This window comes from Microtus ochrogaster, chromosome 19, assembly GCF_000317375.1.
Source record: "Microtus ochrogaster isolate Prairie Vole_2 chromosome 19, MicOch1.0, whole genome shotgun sequence".
NCBI lineage: Eukaryota > Metazoa > Chordata > Mammalia > Rodentia > Cricetidae > Microtus > Microtus ochrogaster.
In genome coordinates, this window is record NC_022021.1 from 51,606,042 (window position 1) to 51,622,748 (window position 16,707).

Sequence of the window (16,707 nt, forward strand, 5' to 3'; positions counted from 1 at the left end):
CAGGCTTCCCTCTGAAATTGTGTAAGGTACCACACCCAGAAGAGAGACGATCCAGTCTCCATCCTCTCCACAAGAGACCCCCACTCAGAAGACAGCTGGGGTGGCATTATCTGTGGGCCAAAGGCTGGCATCTACTCTTACAAGGTCAGAGACCTGTCTGCCGGGCCAACATGTTCCAAGCTCTCCTGGAATACATCTTTAGTGTTGGGGACAAGTGAAGTGGAGACCTGCTGGGAGAAGCTCCTGCCCTCCTGTCACCAAGACACAGAAAACTAAAGAGAGCCACTGAAGGAAACCTCAAAGAGGGGCAAGATGTGTTCTGAGACATATGAAAGCAGTTCACAGTTGTGGGCATGCACACATGTGAACATTTGAGGGACTGTGTTCCCATGTATAGCACGGTCCTGTTGCATAGATGCACGCATAGCACAGTGGGAAGAGTCACAGTCCTGGGGGGCGAGAATGCCTCAGCAGAATTAACTTCAGCAAAGTCCAGTTGGGCCTTGATGCAATGTTTGGTAGGTTAAGGTGTTTATCTCGCTTCAGCGAGCCAGAATCTTGTAATTCAAAGAAAGACTTCTCAGACTCTCTCCCTGCCATCGGGATCTCAAAGGTTGTTTATGTCAAGAATTGAAAGATGTGATGGAGTAGTCAGAGGCCACTGTGCAAACCCAGGAGCCTCTCTCTACAGAGCCTTGGGATCTGGAGTACAGGAGACGCTTGTATAGCAGAGATGCAACCACCGTGAGTGGTGGCCTGCAGCCGCTACGAGCGATGGGCTATTCCCTTCCCCACCAGTGCTAATTAAGAAAATGCCAGGCTTGTGTACAGCCCAATCTTATGGAGGCATCTTCTCAATTGAGGTTCTCTTCTCTCAGATGATTTTAGCTTGGTCAAGATGACATAAAACTAACCAGGGCAGACTCTTATCTTCACCTAGAGAAGAACCCTTCTCCATGGGGGCTGCTGGCCATTGGAAACTGTGCAGAGGCAGAATTACCTACTTTTTGAAGCAGCCTGACATTCCATACCATGAGCAAGGGGACAGGGATCATATCTGAGGAGACAAAGACTTTACAGGCACAAGACTGCTCTTCAACTCTCCATTGCTGGGTAAAGGACACTGTCACTACTGACCCATTGGTCTTGACTCTGCTTCCCAGGGCTCTGGATCTCTGTGAACCATGTAGTATATGTATATAAATTCATATGCATACAGTGTGTGAAGTCAGGAGAGAGTGAGCCAAAGGCTGTCTGAATCTTGGTTAGAGGCTCAGGCATCAATTTCAATGGAGGCTAGAGAGATCACAGTCTAAAGATACGGGTAGAAAAGCCAGCCTGACCCAAGACAGCACCAACCAGATCTCCAAATGTCAGCCCGATATAGGGCAAATAGGGACCACAGCAGGTGTGACTACAGACCCCATAGTGAAGTTCCTAGGATTTCCACTGCTCTCTTGGTAGCCCTGAGGCCTAGAGGCAGTGGTCTCTGGAGGTCAGGAATCCCTGACTGACAGTCAACAAAGCTTGGCCTCACTCCCTGCACCCAACTTTTCTGAGTGATCCAGTAACCTTGCTGAACTGAAATGATACATTTGGATTCTCATATATAAAAAGAATACAGTCAAAGCCTCTCCCTTGTAATGATACTGTAGGTACAAAGACAGACAGTATTGGATGTCAGGCCCTGTTCCCGTGTATCCTTCATGCTGAGTTTGCTACCCAATTCTTCTCCAGCCTTGGAAGTTGACAGGAATACTTGATGATGAACTCTTAAGGGGTCTGGAAGAGGTGAGGTGTTTGTTCTAAATGGATGTAGGAGCCCCTAAGGCACCCGAATGTAGCAAGATACAATGGAGAAGCCAGCAAGGGAGACTAGAACACCTAGTGTCCATGAACAGAGCAGACATCAAAGACCAAGACGGGCTAAGATACCTCAGAGATTTACAGAGGGAAGACCTGCAGGGATCTATCCCATAAGGAGGGAAATTCCTGCCACAAAGTAGAAGAGGAGGACAAGGATGAGTATGAGAAGTCTTAGGTTGAGAGTCACAGTTTGGAAAGAGCTGATGATGTGGGATGTCCTTTTGTATATGTGTTGCTCTTATTGGTTGATGAGTAAAGCTGTATTGGCCAATGGCTTAGCAGAGCAAAGCAAGGTGAGAAATCTGGACAGAGATATAGAGAGAGATTGGAGGCAGAGTTCCATGTAGGTGCCAATGGAGGCAGATGCCATGCAGCCACCCAAGAAGTAAGAGGTAACAAACCGTGAGCCTCACGGTAAAATATAAAATAATAGAAATAGGTTAATTTAAGTTGTAAGAGTTGATTAATACAAATCATGTTGTTATGAACATAGTTGAACAAATGCTTTTGTAGTATTATTAAGCATCTTTTGGGTATATTCCCAAGAGTGGTATCTGGCTCCTGAGGCAGGTTGACTCCCAACCTAAGACCCTAAGCAATAAAGAGGGTGCCCTGTATTCAGACTGATGATTATCTTAAATATCACCATAGAACCTTCATCTAATAACACATGGAAACAGAGACAGAGACCCACATTGGAGCACTATACTGAGCTTCCAAGGTCCAGTTGAAGAGCAGGAGGGAGAGTATGAGCAAGAAAGTCAAGATCATGAGGGTTCACCCACTGAGACAATGTGCCTGAGCTAATGGGAGCTCACCAACTCCAACTGGACTGGGAATGAACAAGCATGGGATCAAACTAGTTCCTCTGAATGTGGTTGATAGTTGGCCTTGGATTTCCCACAAGGCTGGGTGATTTGCCCTCTCTTAAAATTGGAGGGGGGTGGGACAAGGGTGTGTGGAGGGAGTGGGGAGAGAAGTGGGAGGAGGGAAGTGGAAATTTAGGTTTGTATTTTTTAAAGTAGTAAAATAAAATAAAAATAATAAATTAACTAGTAAATATATTCATACATTTTTTTTAAAAAAAAAGAGTTAGTTAATAAGAATGTCTGAGCTATTAGACCAAACAGTGTTATAATTAATATAGTTTCTGTGTGATTGTTGGGGTCTGGGTGGCCGGGAAATGAAAGAGCAGTCTCCACCTACAGCTGATGAGTGTCCTCAGATAGTTCACAGGAAGAAGTCTGCCATTCTCAGTCACTAGCTGGAAGCTGGCTATGGGAAGAAAGCCCGCATTCAGGAACAGCAATGAACTTGGATCATGAGGAAAGGCTGCCTTTTGTTTGCATGCCCAGCAGCTGAGGGGTGAAAGGAGCATCTCAGAACCTCCATTAATACCGCCAGCATTCTGTTGACACTAAGAAGACCAGGAAAGACGAACAGAGGAGCAGATGAAACTTTAGTCAGATGACAGGTCCATTACAACATAAAATCATCACACTAAACGTAAATGGCTAAACTCCAATAAAGACAAATTTTTCTTTCTTTCTTTTTTTTTTTTTTTTGGTTTTTCGAGACAGGGTTTCTCTGTGGCTTTGGAGCCTGTCCTGGAACTAGCTCTGTTTTTGAACATGAATGATTGGAAGGGCCCTGTGCTTTCTCACCAAGACTGAAGGAAGGTCTCCCCTTAGGAAGGCTGTCCTATATGTAAACATTATCAAGGAGCACCAAGGAACGAGTGGGCACATGGTGACTTGGTGGGAACACTAAACCATGAGAATTTATCCTTTGCCAATGTGTATGAAGCCAGCTGCTGATATAGAAAATGATGCATGCAGCAAACTAACCTCACACTTCAGACTTGTTCCTAGAAACCACTGAGCTCTGGGCATTCACTTGTATCTGATATTCTTGGTGTCTAATCTGTCTGCACATGCCTGGATGGAGATGTGATGCTAGGTTTCAGACCCACTACATTTTATGGTCCTTGGTAAAGGACTCAGTCCCTCTGGATATAGCTGCCTTGATGTTTCTAAGAGCATTTAATTACTTCATTTTTAAGATTTTATCATCTTTTTCTAGTACCTTCAGTGAGGAGATGTAGGCTGACAACAACTGATAAGTCACAGTGTCTCCCAGATCTTTCCTCCCAGTGAGTAGTATTTGCTCCCTGCTCCTTCAAACAGTGCCTTAGACTGAATTCAGTCAGACACAACTGTGTATAAGCACAAGAATTTCCTTTGTATAAATTGTACTTAATGTCTGCTTTAAGCTAGGATTTAAACTCTAATAAAGGAAAGACATAAAATGTCTCTAACACAGACACAAACTCAATAATGAACAGAATTTTTAAGATAGGTATATGACAGATAAATAAATAGATAGATGATTTATAGATAGGTGATGGATGGATAAATGGATGATAAATGGTATCTAGATAAATAAACAAATAAAATAGATGATATATAGATGATTGATGATAGGTTTAGATAAATATATAGATATAGATAGTAGGTAGAGATATGAAAGGTATGTAAGTGATAAATATATAAATGATAGATGATAGGTTAATAGATAGATTTAATTATAGATAGATGATATATATGATAGATAGATGATTGACAGATGATAGAAATGATAGCTAGATAAATAGATCAATTGATCAATAGATAAATAGATGATAAATACATGATAGATAGGTGATACATAGATGATAGATAGATACGATAGATAGAGACGATAGATGATAGACAGAAGATAGATAGATAGATAGATAGATAGATAGATAGATAGATAGATAGATAGATGAATGATCAGGAAAACATAAGCAAGTAGGGGTAGGTAGAGAAGAAGCTCCAGAGGCAAGAGATGATGCATATAAATGACCAGCTACTTCCTGAGATCCTCTAGACTTTCTCTACATGTGAGTATCACATGTTCCCTGGGATAAGAGCAATGTCTCTAGACAGGGAGAGATTAGGCATAAAAAGTTCTGGAAATCTCCTTACCATATGACGTTGTTTTCAAAGGATTGTTGTAAGAGCTTTTTTTTTTTTTTGGTTTTTCGAGACAGGGTTTCTCTGTGGCTTTGGAGCCTGTCCTGGAACTAGCTCTGTAGACCAGGCTGGTCTCGAACTCACAGAGATCCGCCTGCCTCTGCCTCCTGAGTGCTGGGATTAAAGGTGTTTGATGACAGGATATATCTGCAGCTTTCACAAAGAGGTCAGTGTGCATTAACATGTGAGCATTCTGTATATACCCAGGTGCCTGAGAATTTAACATTTAATTTAATCCAAGATTAAAATCTCCAAGAAAGTGCTGTGGTTCTCAACTCAGATTGTGGGTCCTAGGAAAGGGTCTGCACTATGCAGCGTATGAAGACTCATTTGACGCTGGCCTCCCCAAGTCCAACTCTTCCTACCTCATGGTCTTTGTTTCTCATCATTCCTTTTCACCCTTCTCAGAAGCACTCAAGGTCCTACTGGGAGTCAGGGTTTACACCTAAACCTAATTACTAAATCACAAAAGAAAACAACACACATTTGTATCTAGGCCTCTGACTGTGGGATATTAGTTTAGATGGGTTACATTTGTTTATACTGTGGAATATTTGTTTAATGATACAAAGATGTGTTGCATTCATTCACATTCCTTTTGTTTAACTCTGTGAAGCTGTGCTACTTTGCCTGCCTAAACCTCCTGATTGGTCTAATAAAGAGCTGAACAGCCAATAGCTAGGCAGGAGAGAGAAAGAGACAAGGCTGGCAGGCAGAGAGAATACAAAGAAGGGGAAATCTAGGGAAGACGGTGAGAGGGGAGTGTGAAAAGGACTAGAGGAAAGTGCTAGGGGGCCAAGCATAGAGTAAGAAGGAAAGAAAGATATATAGAATAAAGAAAGCTAAGAAGCACAGCAGCAGGTGTAGTTACAGAGAAGCAGGATAATTTAAGTTAGAAAAGCTGGCTAGAAACAAGCAAAGCTAAAGTCAGGCATTCATAAGTAAGGAAGGAAGAATAAGTCTCTGTGCATTTCTTTTAGATCTGTGTAGAAAGCCCTCAAAGACCAAAAAACAAAAAACAAAAAAACCTACACCTGACTTCTTAGGGGAATTCTCTAAAGATACCTGGAAGTTGTGCCTAGGTCACCTTGGGTCTTTGCGCTATGTTCCTTTTGTTTGTCACAGTCTAATATTCCACAGTGCCCAAAGCTCTGCACCCAGCTGCCTTTGTACTAAATGCCATCACGGTGTGGAGTGATAGGGAAACATCATTCTTATGGGAGGTGTTTATTTATCAATTCTTCCACGTGCAATTCTTTCACTTCATCAGTAAAAGCAAAACATTCTCCTTTTCATTTTAACAGGTGACGCAGATCCAAGGATTGTGTTCTTTGCTTTGTTAAAAAAACAAACAGAAACTCCAGCATCAATTGTAGTCAAGGTTGGCTAACAACTCACTGCACAGCCAAGAAAGACCAGGAAATTCTGACCTTTTTTTTTCCTTCATCTTCTGAGTGCTGGGATTACAGGTATACACTGCTATGTTCGGTTTATTTGATGCTAAAGATCAAACGTGGGTTTTGTGCAAGTTGGGCCAGCACTGAACCATCTGAGTTAAATCCCCAAGTAGGTCTCCCTCTTTTTTTCCCCAGGGCTTCGCTCCTTCCAATCAAGAGCAAGGACTACACAGCTCCAGGAATTCCTGCTCGCTGTTCTTGTTAGCTGTGGGAAATCCATGCTCAGCCTCCTCTACAGTTAGCTGATGGTGGATTAGTTACCTACAGGCTTCAGAGCCTGGCTGAAGAGGCTCTGCCCCTTAACTCCTCCCCTTCCCTTGTTCTAGAGATTATGCCCATGACCAAGCATGTGTCCCTTTTGATGAGGACTCATATTCCAACACACGATGTTGGGAAGCCATCTCACCTCTGACTGTCTCCAGCTCATGCTGCAGTCCTGGAGCTGCATCCCTGAGAGACACACACCCACTGCAGGCACTGCACCAGGGCCTGCACAGTTACGAGCCACTTGACTTCCCTGTTCCCCTCAGGAGCAATGTCTTCTTCAACAGATGTTTTCAAAATAATGAAGCAGAAGCATGCATTATTGACAGCGCTGGATGCTTCCCCAGTGTGTGTGTGTGTGTGTGTCTGTCAGGACAGAACAGAGTGCTCAAACATGCACGGCTGTCGTTTAATTTGCAAATTAGGAAACACCCACGCTGGCTAACTGTGGAGAAGAAGAGGAAGGTCCTAGAAGCCCTGAGGTCCTTTGAAATATCCCATCAGGTTGTTCTGTGAATGCTGGAGTCTCCTCTGACATGGGTGTAAGCAGCCAGCCTCCGTCCCACTTCTTGACTTGAGGGCCTTTTAAATTTGCAGAAAGAAACATTTCGCCATACCAAATAAGTCCTGGACTAGGAAGATCCTTCACATGGCATTTAACTGGATAGGTTCTGTGACTGGAGTCTGCATGCCTGGCTCTCCCTCCTGCCATACAAACGGGTTAGAAGTTGCTCACACTGAGAATCATGCTTGAGCTGTGTGCAATCATGCTGACCCATGTCTTTCCCAGTTTGCAGTCTTGCTGTGAATCTGAAGTGTCTGTTGTCTCCCTTAACATGGGAGCTGTTCTGCTATTATTTGTTTTGAACACATAATTCCAGAGCTCTTTCCTGATCCCTATAGATAAAGTATAGATAAGGCCAAGTCACCCCCCACCCTGTTGAACTTGAACTGATAGAGATAGATGGTGACCAAAGAGAAAGCTGGGCTCTGTGAAGGACACGGTCTTAGTCAGTGTTCTAACGCTGCGAAGAGACACCACAACCAAGGAAACTCTTCTAAAAGAAGGCATTTGACTGAAGTTTGCTTACAGTTTCAGGGGGTTAGTCCATGGAGGAGAGCATGACAGCGTGCTGCTAGACATGGTGCTGGAGTCGTAGCTTAGAGTTCTACATCTAAATCCACAGGCAGCAGGAGAAGAGAAACACTGGGCTTGGATTGCACTTTTGAAACCTCAAATCTGGGACATTACTGTGTGAGAATAAGGAAGAGGAACAACCAGGGAGGGAGGAGGAGGGAGAAGAAGAAATGAATTTAAAAGGAAAAAATCCAAAGTGGTAACTGTTTTATTTTGATATTAAATGGCATTTGTGGTAATGTGGATATTTTTGACAAATCCTGAAATAAATAGTCTCCATCTAACATTTTCTGCCTTTGAGAGAACTAGGATTTTCAAAATAAGAAACATTTTTATGTTGGGCTGGAGTCATGGCTGGGGCATGAAGGTGGCAGAGTCTATCAATACCCTTCCAAATAAGAAGTATAAACTTCGCTCTAAAATGTTGATGTGTTCAACATTTACAGTGTAAATTCTTTTAGACAAAAACATGAACTGGGATGAAGTTTTTGTTTTGGGAAGAGGAAGGAAAATGAAATTCTTTGAATAGGAGATACTGCACACACATGGAGAGACTAAAGGTTGAAACAGGGCAGCGGCCCGCAGGCCGCAGGTTCAGGAGGGACACGATGCTGAGTCAGCTGTGCTTCCTCTTTGCCGCGTATCCACTGACAACCCAGAGAAACAAATAGGCAAGCAGAAAAGCCAACAAGAGGACACTGTAGACCAAGGGCCCAAAGAAAAGCAGAAGCCAGGGAGTAAATTCTGACAGTAATCACCCTGATCCAATGACATGCCTACTAAAAGGCCAGCGGTTAAGCTGGGAACACCCCTGTCTAGGGCTGTACTGAGGTGGTCCATGCTTGCCACCCTGTCAGGAGAGGCTGAGTGGGAAGACCAGATTCCCATCACCATGAGCAAGACATGGTCGCCAATACTCTGGCTCCATGGAGCTTATTTGAGCTGATCCTTACTCATCAACCTCAGTGTGCTGGATGACAGAACCACTTGATGTGTCAACCATTGACAAGAAGACCCCAGGCATGAATCTGCAGGCACGTGCCAGGTAACTGAAGGGTAGACTAGGCCCTGAACCCCACAGTCACGTGTGGAAATGTTGGGAATTTAGTTACAGCTCACTCAAGATGCTGAGAACCAAGAAGAGCACAGACTGATTGAGAAAGTCAATTCTCTTGTGCTAATATTAAGGTGTGTGGTGGTCTGAATGAAAATGGCCCCCTTAGACTCAGAAGGAATGGCATTTTTGGAGAAAATGCATCACTGCAGGGTGGGCTTTGAGGTTTCAAAAGCTCAAGCCAGCCCTAGTGGCTCACTGTCTCTTCCTGCTGCCTGTGAGGTCAGATGTAGAACCCTCAGTCCCTCTCCAGCACCAGCTCTGCCTGCATGCCACCACATTTCCCACCATGATGACAATGAACTAAACCTCTGAACTGTAAACCAGCACAAATTAGATGCTTTCCTTTATAAGAGTTGCCATGGTCATGGTGTCTCTTCGCAGCCATAGAAACCCTACCTAAGACAAAAATGTTAGAATCTTCAGGAATGAGCAATATGAACACACCTTCAACAAAAGAAAGTACAAAAAGAACCAAGGAGAAGCTCTACAACCAAGACTTAAAAAGTGACTTCAGAGAGAAACATCAGTGGATTTACTTGACAGCAGCAAGGGAGTGGAGTACAGAGTCAGAATACTTGAAGACAGGATCCTAGAAAACCCCAGTGTGAGTAACTGAGGGCAGGCAGCCTGCAGAACAGTTATGAGAATCCTAGGTGGCAGTAGCTATTACTCAGACCACTGTACTCTGATAAAAAAGAGAGAGAAAGGACTGAAACATACTCTAAAATATACCGCTACAAAGACATAAATCTACAACTTGGAGAACCCCGAAGACGTATGTCAGGACACATGTAGACAAACTTCTGGAAGCTAACAGTGGTGAGAAGTCTTAGAAGAGGTGAAAGAACACATTCCTACAAGAGGAGATGATTTGAAGTGTGATGGCTTCTCCCACAGGAGCATGGGAGACAGGAGGGAAGGGGGCATTTTCAAGTGCTGAAATCAAAACTTGGTGGTCCATTCGGAACTCTTACTCAAGGATAGTGTTCTAAAGGATGGGTGTGCTGGGACATGTTCCTCTGAGGGAACACTTTGAACCCATGCCTTCAGAGAACTACAGGAGAATTTCTCTAAGGAGAAAGAAATGGGGGAGAGGATGACTTTTAAACTGAGGGAGGGAGCGCAGGAAGAGAGGCTGTGAGGCCAAGTGTTTCCCTTGCTTCCTGGCTTTCTTGAATGATGCTTATAATGGGACCAGCAAAGTACACCTCTACTTGTGATGTGGGATTCCCCTCTGTGTGCTGTGATTACCATTGGTTAATAAAGAATCTGCTTTGGGCCTATTGCAGCACAGAATAGGGAAAGGTGGGAATTCCAAGCAGATAGAGGAAGAGAGAGTAGGCAGAGTCAGGGAGACACTATGTGACTGCCAGAGGAGAAAGATGCAAGCCACCAGCCGGAACCTTGCCAGTAAACCACAAGCCTCATGGTAATATACAGAATAATAGAAATTGATTAATTTAAGATGTAAGAGCTAGTTATAAATATGCTTAAGCCTCCAGCCCCACTACCAGAGATCCTGACACCTTGATGTGGGGAAATCTTCCTGGTCAGTTACCCTCCAACATCAAATGGATAACATGCACTCCTTTACTTGGAGATGAGGTTGGAGATCGTTCTGGGTGCTCCTGCTTGAACTTTCTCACTTTCACCAGTGTGGTCAAGGGAGAAAAGACACTTGTCACCACACAGAGGGTCCCCTAAGGACTTCAAGTTACTGATAAAATATGTGATTCCCTGAACAAAAGGGATCTCTGTGCTCTAGAGACTTACACAGGAGTTGGAGCTGTAGAGAATAATTAAAAGCATTTGTGAGTTTTCAAGATCTGAAAATGGCAGCCTCTACAAGACCTGTGGGAAGGAAAGCAGACCATGGTCACCTCCCCGGCTTCCTTTCCACCCACCTGTACCCAGAACACTTCCTTCCCACTCTGGTTTCTTTCCTCTGAATATTTTTAAGCCACCGTGGTTATAATTTAGCTTTTCCGAAAACCCAAGTCTAAATTAATTATAGTTCTGCTAAAGGGAGAAAAAGATATTAGATGGCCAAGCTGAAGTAAAATGAGTCAAGTTTTTCTCCCCTTATTAGATTTTAATGGTATTATTATAATAATTAAGCTTTTCATTAATTTCTTCATGCTTATTGAGTTACAGTTCCCTGCAGATTTGAATCATATTTAACATGTAATTATGGCAGTCCATTTTTAGAAGGAAATGTGGATGTGGGGTGTGGAGTCACCAGGCTTCTAAGCTAAGAGAGAGGGAGATAGCTGGGCATGGAGGCACACCTGTGACTGGCACTTGGAAGACTGAGGCAAGGGGATTGAGCAAGGCCAGCCTGGATGTATGTCCAGATACTGCCGGCACTATCAAGAAAGGAAGAAATGGGGAGAGAAAGAAAGAAGGGCTCTCTGCAGCACCCCGGTGTGACCTCAGCATTGCACGTGTGTGTGGTGGTTGGACTGGAGAGAGAGCAGAGTGTCAGTGACAGATCTGGGGTCTGCTGAGGAGGCAGAGACTTGCTCTGCTTGGTCAAATCTACCAGGGAACATCACTCACTTCTGGTCCATTTCTTAAGCGGCCATGGTAACCTGCTACTCTGAATTTAAGGTCTGTTGCAGTACCATGCTTTTGGAGCTTAGCTCTTAGGCACACACACACTATATTGATAAACACCACAACCCACACCGGATACAGTGACACTAACCAAAGCTACAGACTCCAGCTTGGACACAAGAACTCTTGAACTTAAACCTTCTCGTCCTCTGTGGCACACTAAACAGATGATCACCACACTCAGTTCACCTGTCAGAGACTGAGTTCACCTGTGCTTCCCAGCATCAAGTTCTTTCTCCATCGCCTTTTCTGTGTACATTGGAGCGGATGCCCGAGATGCTAGATGACCCAGGATCCTGGGTCTTCAGTCTGATGGCTCAATGCCATGAACAGGATCCAGATGAGACCAGCATGTGATGCCAGAATATCACAGCTATCTTATTCCCAAGACCCCATGGGAGGCTGCCCACAGCCGCCCAGGCCCTGGGCAACAGTGCTGTGTCTACCTGGTAAACTAAAGTTCAGAATGCTTAACGAAGGGTTAAATCTCAAGATCAAGGCAGTTGGATGTCACTCAGCTCCACATACCTCAGAGGCAGGACCCTGAGAAAAATCCTCATTCCTATGTAGGCATCACCCCTGTTGTAGCTGGGTCTGCTTTGCCCCTCTGGCAGCTGGCACTAAGAGAGGATAGGACCCTTATTCCTTCAGTCCTGTGAAGATTCTGATACAGCCAACACTCTGAGGATGTAACCCATGTGAATGTCTCTCTGATCACGGGCATGCTCAGAACAGTAGTTTGGACCAGAGGTAGGAAGAGGTGGCATTTAAAATCTATGGTCTGGCTAGGAACCTCTTCACAGGGTCAGCCAACTTGTTTGGCTTGAGAAAGCTAAGTACATAAAGGAGGGTCAGGGAAACGCCACAGGGTCCCTGGACCACCAGGTTCACCCATGGTGGTCTCTGTACGTATGCATGCATCTCCTCCATCGCGGCAGACAGAGGTTCTACCCCAGATGGCAATGCAGGGTCCTGGCTTCTGTCGTCCTAGGTTTAAGACCTTGGAAAGAGGGCTCTGATTGGGCAGTTTAAGCGATGCTTCATTATCCTTGCAGGCATGTCCCGGACTATAAATGTCCCCGGGGCACTGTCTAGTCAGGGAAGCATAGGGTCACCCTGAGTCTCCAGCACCTATGAGGTGAAAATGCCGCTGCCCTAAAACAGATTCCGTTAGCCTGGGCTGGAGGAAAGAAGGCAGTGAGTCCCTAGGTATTACCATGTAAATGAAGACTGGCTGGGAGGTGGTGAAATGTTTTAAAATGCTTTTTTTTCCCCCCAGCAAAGTGGTTTGCCAGTTTTTGTAGTTATTGAATACTCACGCACATATACCCGGTGTCTTACTTTGAAAGCTGCACAGCATCTCCAACTACTGCGTTCAGACCTAGGTAGGAGAGCACCGTGGCTCCAGTTCACAGAGGAGGCTCTCTGCTTCGTATGGGATGCATACATTTGCATTTTTATGTAAAAAGTCCTGAGACGATTATGCGATGTATGAGCTGACATTTAAAGTGCCATGGCTTACAGGAAGACTTGGCCAGGGTTTGTGCCTGCTGGGGGAGGGGAAACCAAGCCATGCGCCCTCTGCTTCACTCCTCTCCTAGGGTAAATAAAAACCAGGAGGCCTTTGTGAGCAGGGTTCCTACCTCTATTAACAGTGAACCACACAGGGCTGGACTCTCTGTGGCCTTACTCGTAAAACCAGACCAGGGGGGCGCAGCACATATAATCTATAGGAGTGTTTCCTCTGCACGGATTTAGGGTGTTTTCAGGGGCTGCATTCATGACTCCATTGCTGCAGTGAGGTTTGGGTTGGCAGCAGACTACAGTGTTCTGCAGATGCTCTCTCTGCTCCCTGACATCCCCTCATGGTGCCAACTGAAGGTACAGTACTGGCAGGGCCCAGGGATGCATCGTCCAAGGTCAAGAGATTCTATTTACTTACATCCTGCCTTGCCCAGTCCTTGGGCTGATTCTGCAGCTTTGACATAAGGCAGAGATGTAAAATGAACAGTTCTTAAGCCCCCATGCAGGTGCAGAGACCTCGGTCTCCCTTATAGGTCAGGATCTTTGATGTCATTTTATTCCTATACTACACTAAGAAGACACCAGCTCCCTAGCCCAGTCCCAATTCCCAGAGGCTTTTTCTTCTCCTTGTTGCTACTAAAAATGGCCACAACCCTTCAACCTTGGCATTTAAAGGTACCTGTCCAGAGAGGCAGAAAATAGTCAGGGGACAGCTGACCCCCAGAGCACTGCTTTCTGAGCTCAGCCCTCGGCCCTGAGCACACAGCCATGGCCTCACACCTTCACGTTGTCTTTGGCTTGACGTGGGAATGGATGACCCAGAGACCCGCCCACCCCTCTGCATCAGCCCTGGGAATCCTAGCCTGACCGTGGCTGCCTGCCCTGTTACCTACCACCCACTGCCCCACACTCTCCAAGGGAATGAGATCGTGCAAGGGGGTGGCACGATTGAAAATGGAGGGGAAGGTTACAGTCTCCTCTGCTTATTTGCGGTTGAACTGGCTTTTAAGAATTCATCAGTGCATGTTTGTTATATAAAGCAAGGAGTTTCTGAGAGACCACATTCTGTTCCGGTACAAAACGTCCTTTACCATGTTCACTTATTACCCTCTCCTGCCCCCATCTGTCTGCCTCCCTAGTCCCTGTTTTCTGATCTCCTTTCTATTTCCATGTCGTGTGTGTGTGTGTGTGTGTGTGTGTGTGTGTGTGTGTGTGTGTGTATGTTCCATGTGAGAGAACACAGGCATGAATCTGGTTTGTTTCCCTTAAATTTGTGACCTCTAGCTCCAACCATTTTCCTGGAGACAATGTAACTTTGCTCTTCTTTATGGCTCACTGAAACTGCACTGGGTGTATCTGCCACGTCTTCTTTACCTATCCATTTGTTAGAAACCCAATTTCCATGCCAAACTTCACAGGCAAGGCTTATCCCAGCATCGAACAGACGCTAGGTTTGGTTCAGGAGGCCTCCCTGACAAGAAAGCTCTTTGTACTTGATAGGCCTGAAGGCAGACATGTCCACACTTACACGGACCGGGACCAGCTATCTGGCCCTGAGTGGGTTCCCTAAGCACTGGACACATGCTGACCCCTGTGACTAGGGAGTGACACCATCCCAGCTATGTAGGGACATTTAAAGGAGATGCAGCTGTGTTCTCAGTATTTTCTATCTGTAGTCAGTGGCATCCACAGACATGGGGGCAGATTATCCCTGGAGAACACAGAGCTGGTAACCAACCAGTGTTACGTCCGGCCCACCCAACTACACGTACCCAGTGGGTACAGCAAAGCTGTCTGTTGAGCCCCAGGTACCCACCACCCCACCTTGTGTTCAGCCATCACTCTCAGCATGGGTTTCTGTGGCTGCCCACAGTAAGGTCTCTCGCACACCTGGAAGCTTCCACCAACGCTCTGCTTTCTTGACTGACAGTTCATTCTCCAGAGGAGAAGAAGACGAGCTGAAAAGGGGGTGTTTTTGATGTCACCCCTCAGGCCCCACTCCCTGGACCTTTGCTGGGCTGGTTGGGCTGGTGCTCTTCACACTCTGCCCCAGAAGCATGGCCACAGTCCTCACAGCAAGGCCCCGACCCATCCACAACCCTAACAGTCTCTGCAAGCAGCTATTTCATCTCATAAAAAGTGAACTATGTGACCTCATTCTGGTCTCAAAACCTAAGTGTGACACTGTACCCAGACATCACAGTGTGAGCACCAGAAGGGTCCTGGTTACTCTTCTGAGAACAGCAGTCAGGTTGGTGACTCTGCTCTTTGCCCTGCTGGTTGCCTTTCTGAGAACATCCTTCATGCTTGGTACATCAGTAGAATTCAGAGCAACAGACAGGGCTTTTCTGAGGTGTTTAGGAATAAAGAAAAAAATCAAGCTAGGTTTACTGGAAATTGTCAATGTATCAGGTTGGTCTGGAAAGGACAGGTGTCGTGAGAAAGGTAGACGATGGCTAGCCTCACCACCCTAAGTCAAATGTGGCCCAACACTGCCTCCATGTGTCACAGCCTCAGGATATAAACAAAGGAATCCTAACTTCAGAGTAAGGGCTTGGGATAAACAATTTAGTTTCTGCCAGCCACTGGAGTCCAGCTCCAGCCAATTGGAGGTGGGATAGGGTCATAGGAGCTGATCATTTCCAAGCCAGTTACAGCAGTCATGTTCCAGCCAATCACGGTAGCCAACTCCAGCCAGCCACGACACAGGATACACCACGCTCTCTGGATCTCTCTACCAGTTCTTAGGGCTGCTTGATTCATGAATTTGATCCCAATAAGTTTAATTGACCTGGAGTTTTCTTTTATGACAATCTGGTGGCTTCTATAACTAACCCCTTTCCCATTTGTGGTGGACAGTTTTTTTTTTACAGGAAGGCTAAACACAACTATCTTTCTGTTAGGAAGAAAGGCGTCCAAGGAATATACAAAAAAAGACCACCTTGCCTGATTATTTCTTCTTTGCTGGTACAGAGGTGAGAAAGATAGTAAAGGGCCAGGCAGTTCTCAAAGTGTCTGGAAGGCTCTGTCTCATGGTGGTGGTACACAGCTGACATCTTAACCAGGCCACAATTCCCAAGCCCATTCTATAGCAAAGTTCCCATAGACTAGTTGACCAGAAATGCCTTCCCGTGACCACAAGCCAGCTGCTGACTCTGTTCCTGCACAGCTTCTCTTTCCTGGAGGTGTGCAAAAATACTGCTTAATAAGCCTTTGTGAGCTCCCCAAAGCAGCCACCCATCTTTCAGAAAGATGTGCTGGCAGCGATGGCTCCCGAAACACATTCTACCTGAGTACTCCTGGCCAGACGGATGAGCCTCCATCCAACAGGCAGACTCGTTGTGGATGGCGTGGTCAAGCTGCTCACATCAATATCCTGTTAAAGAAGAGCAGCAGCTCCAGACATTGTGGACAGACCCATGTCATTCATAACGACTGCTTCTTTTCCAAGTGGGCTCAGACCAGACAACTCTCAAACGCACAGGATCGTCCCCTCCATAAGAAAGTGATGTCTTTCTCGAATCCCTTTCATAGATCACCCGGCATATTGTCCAAGGTTGTTTGGTTGTCTTTGGCAAACAGTCCCTGGCACAGGCTGTGGAGGCCACTCAGTGGATTTGAAGAGTAAATACAAATGGATATTGTTTTGACAAGCTGAGAACGTGTCCC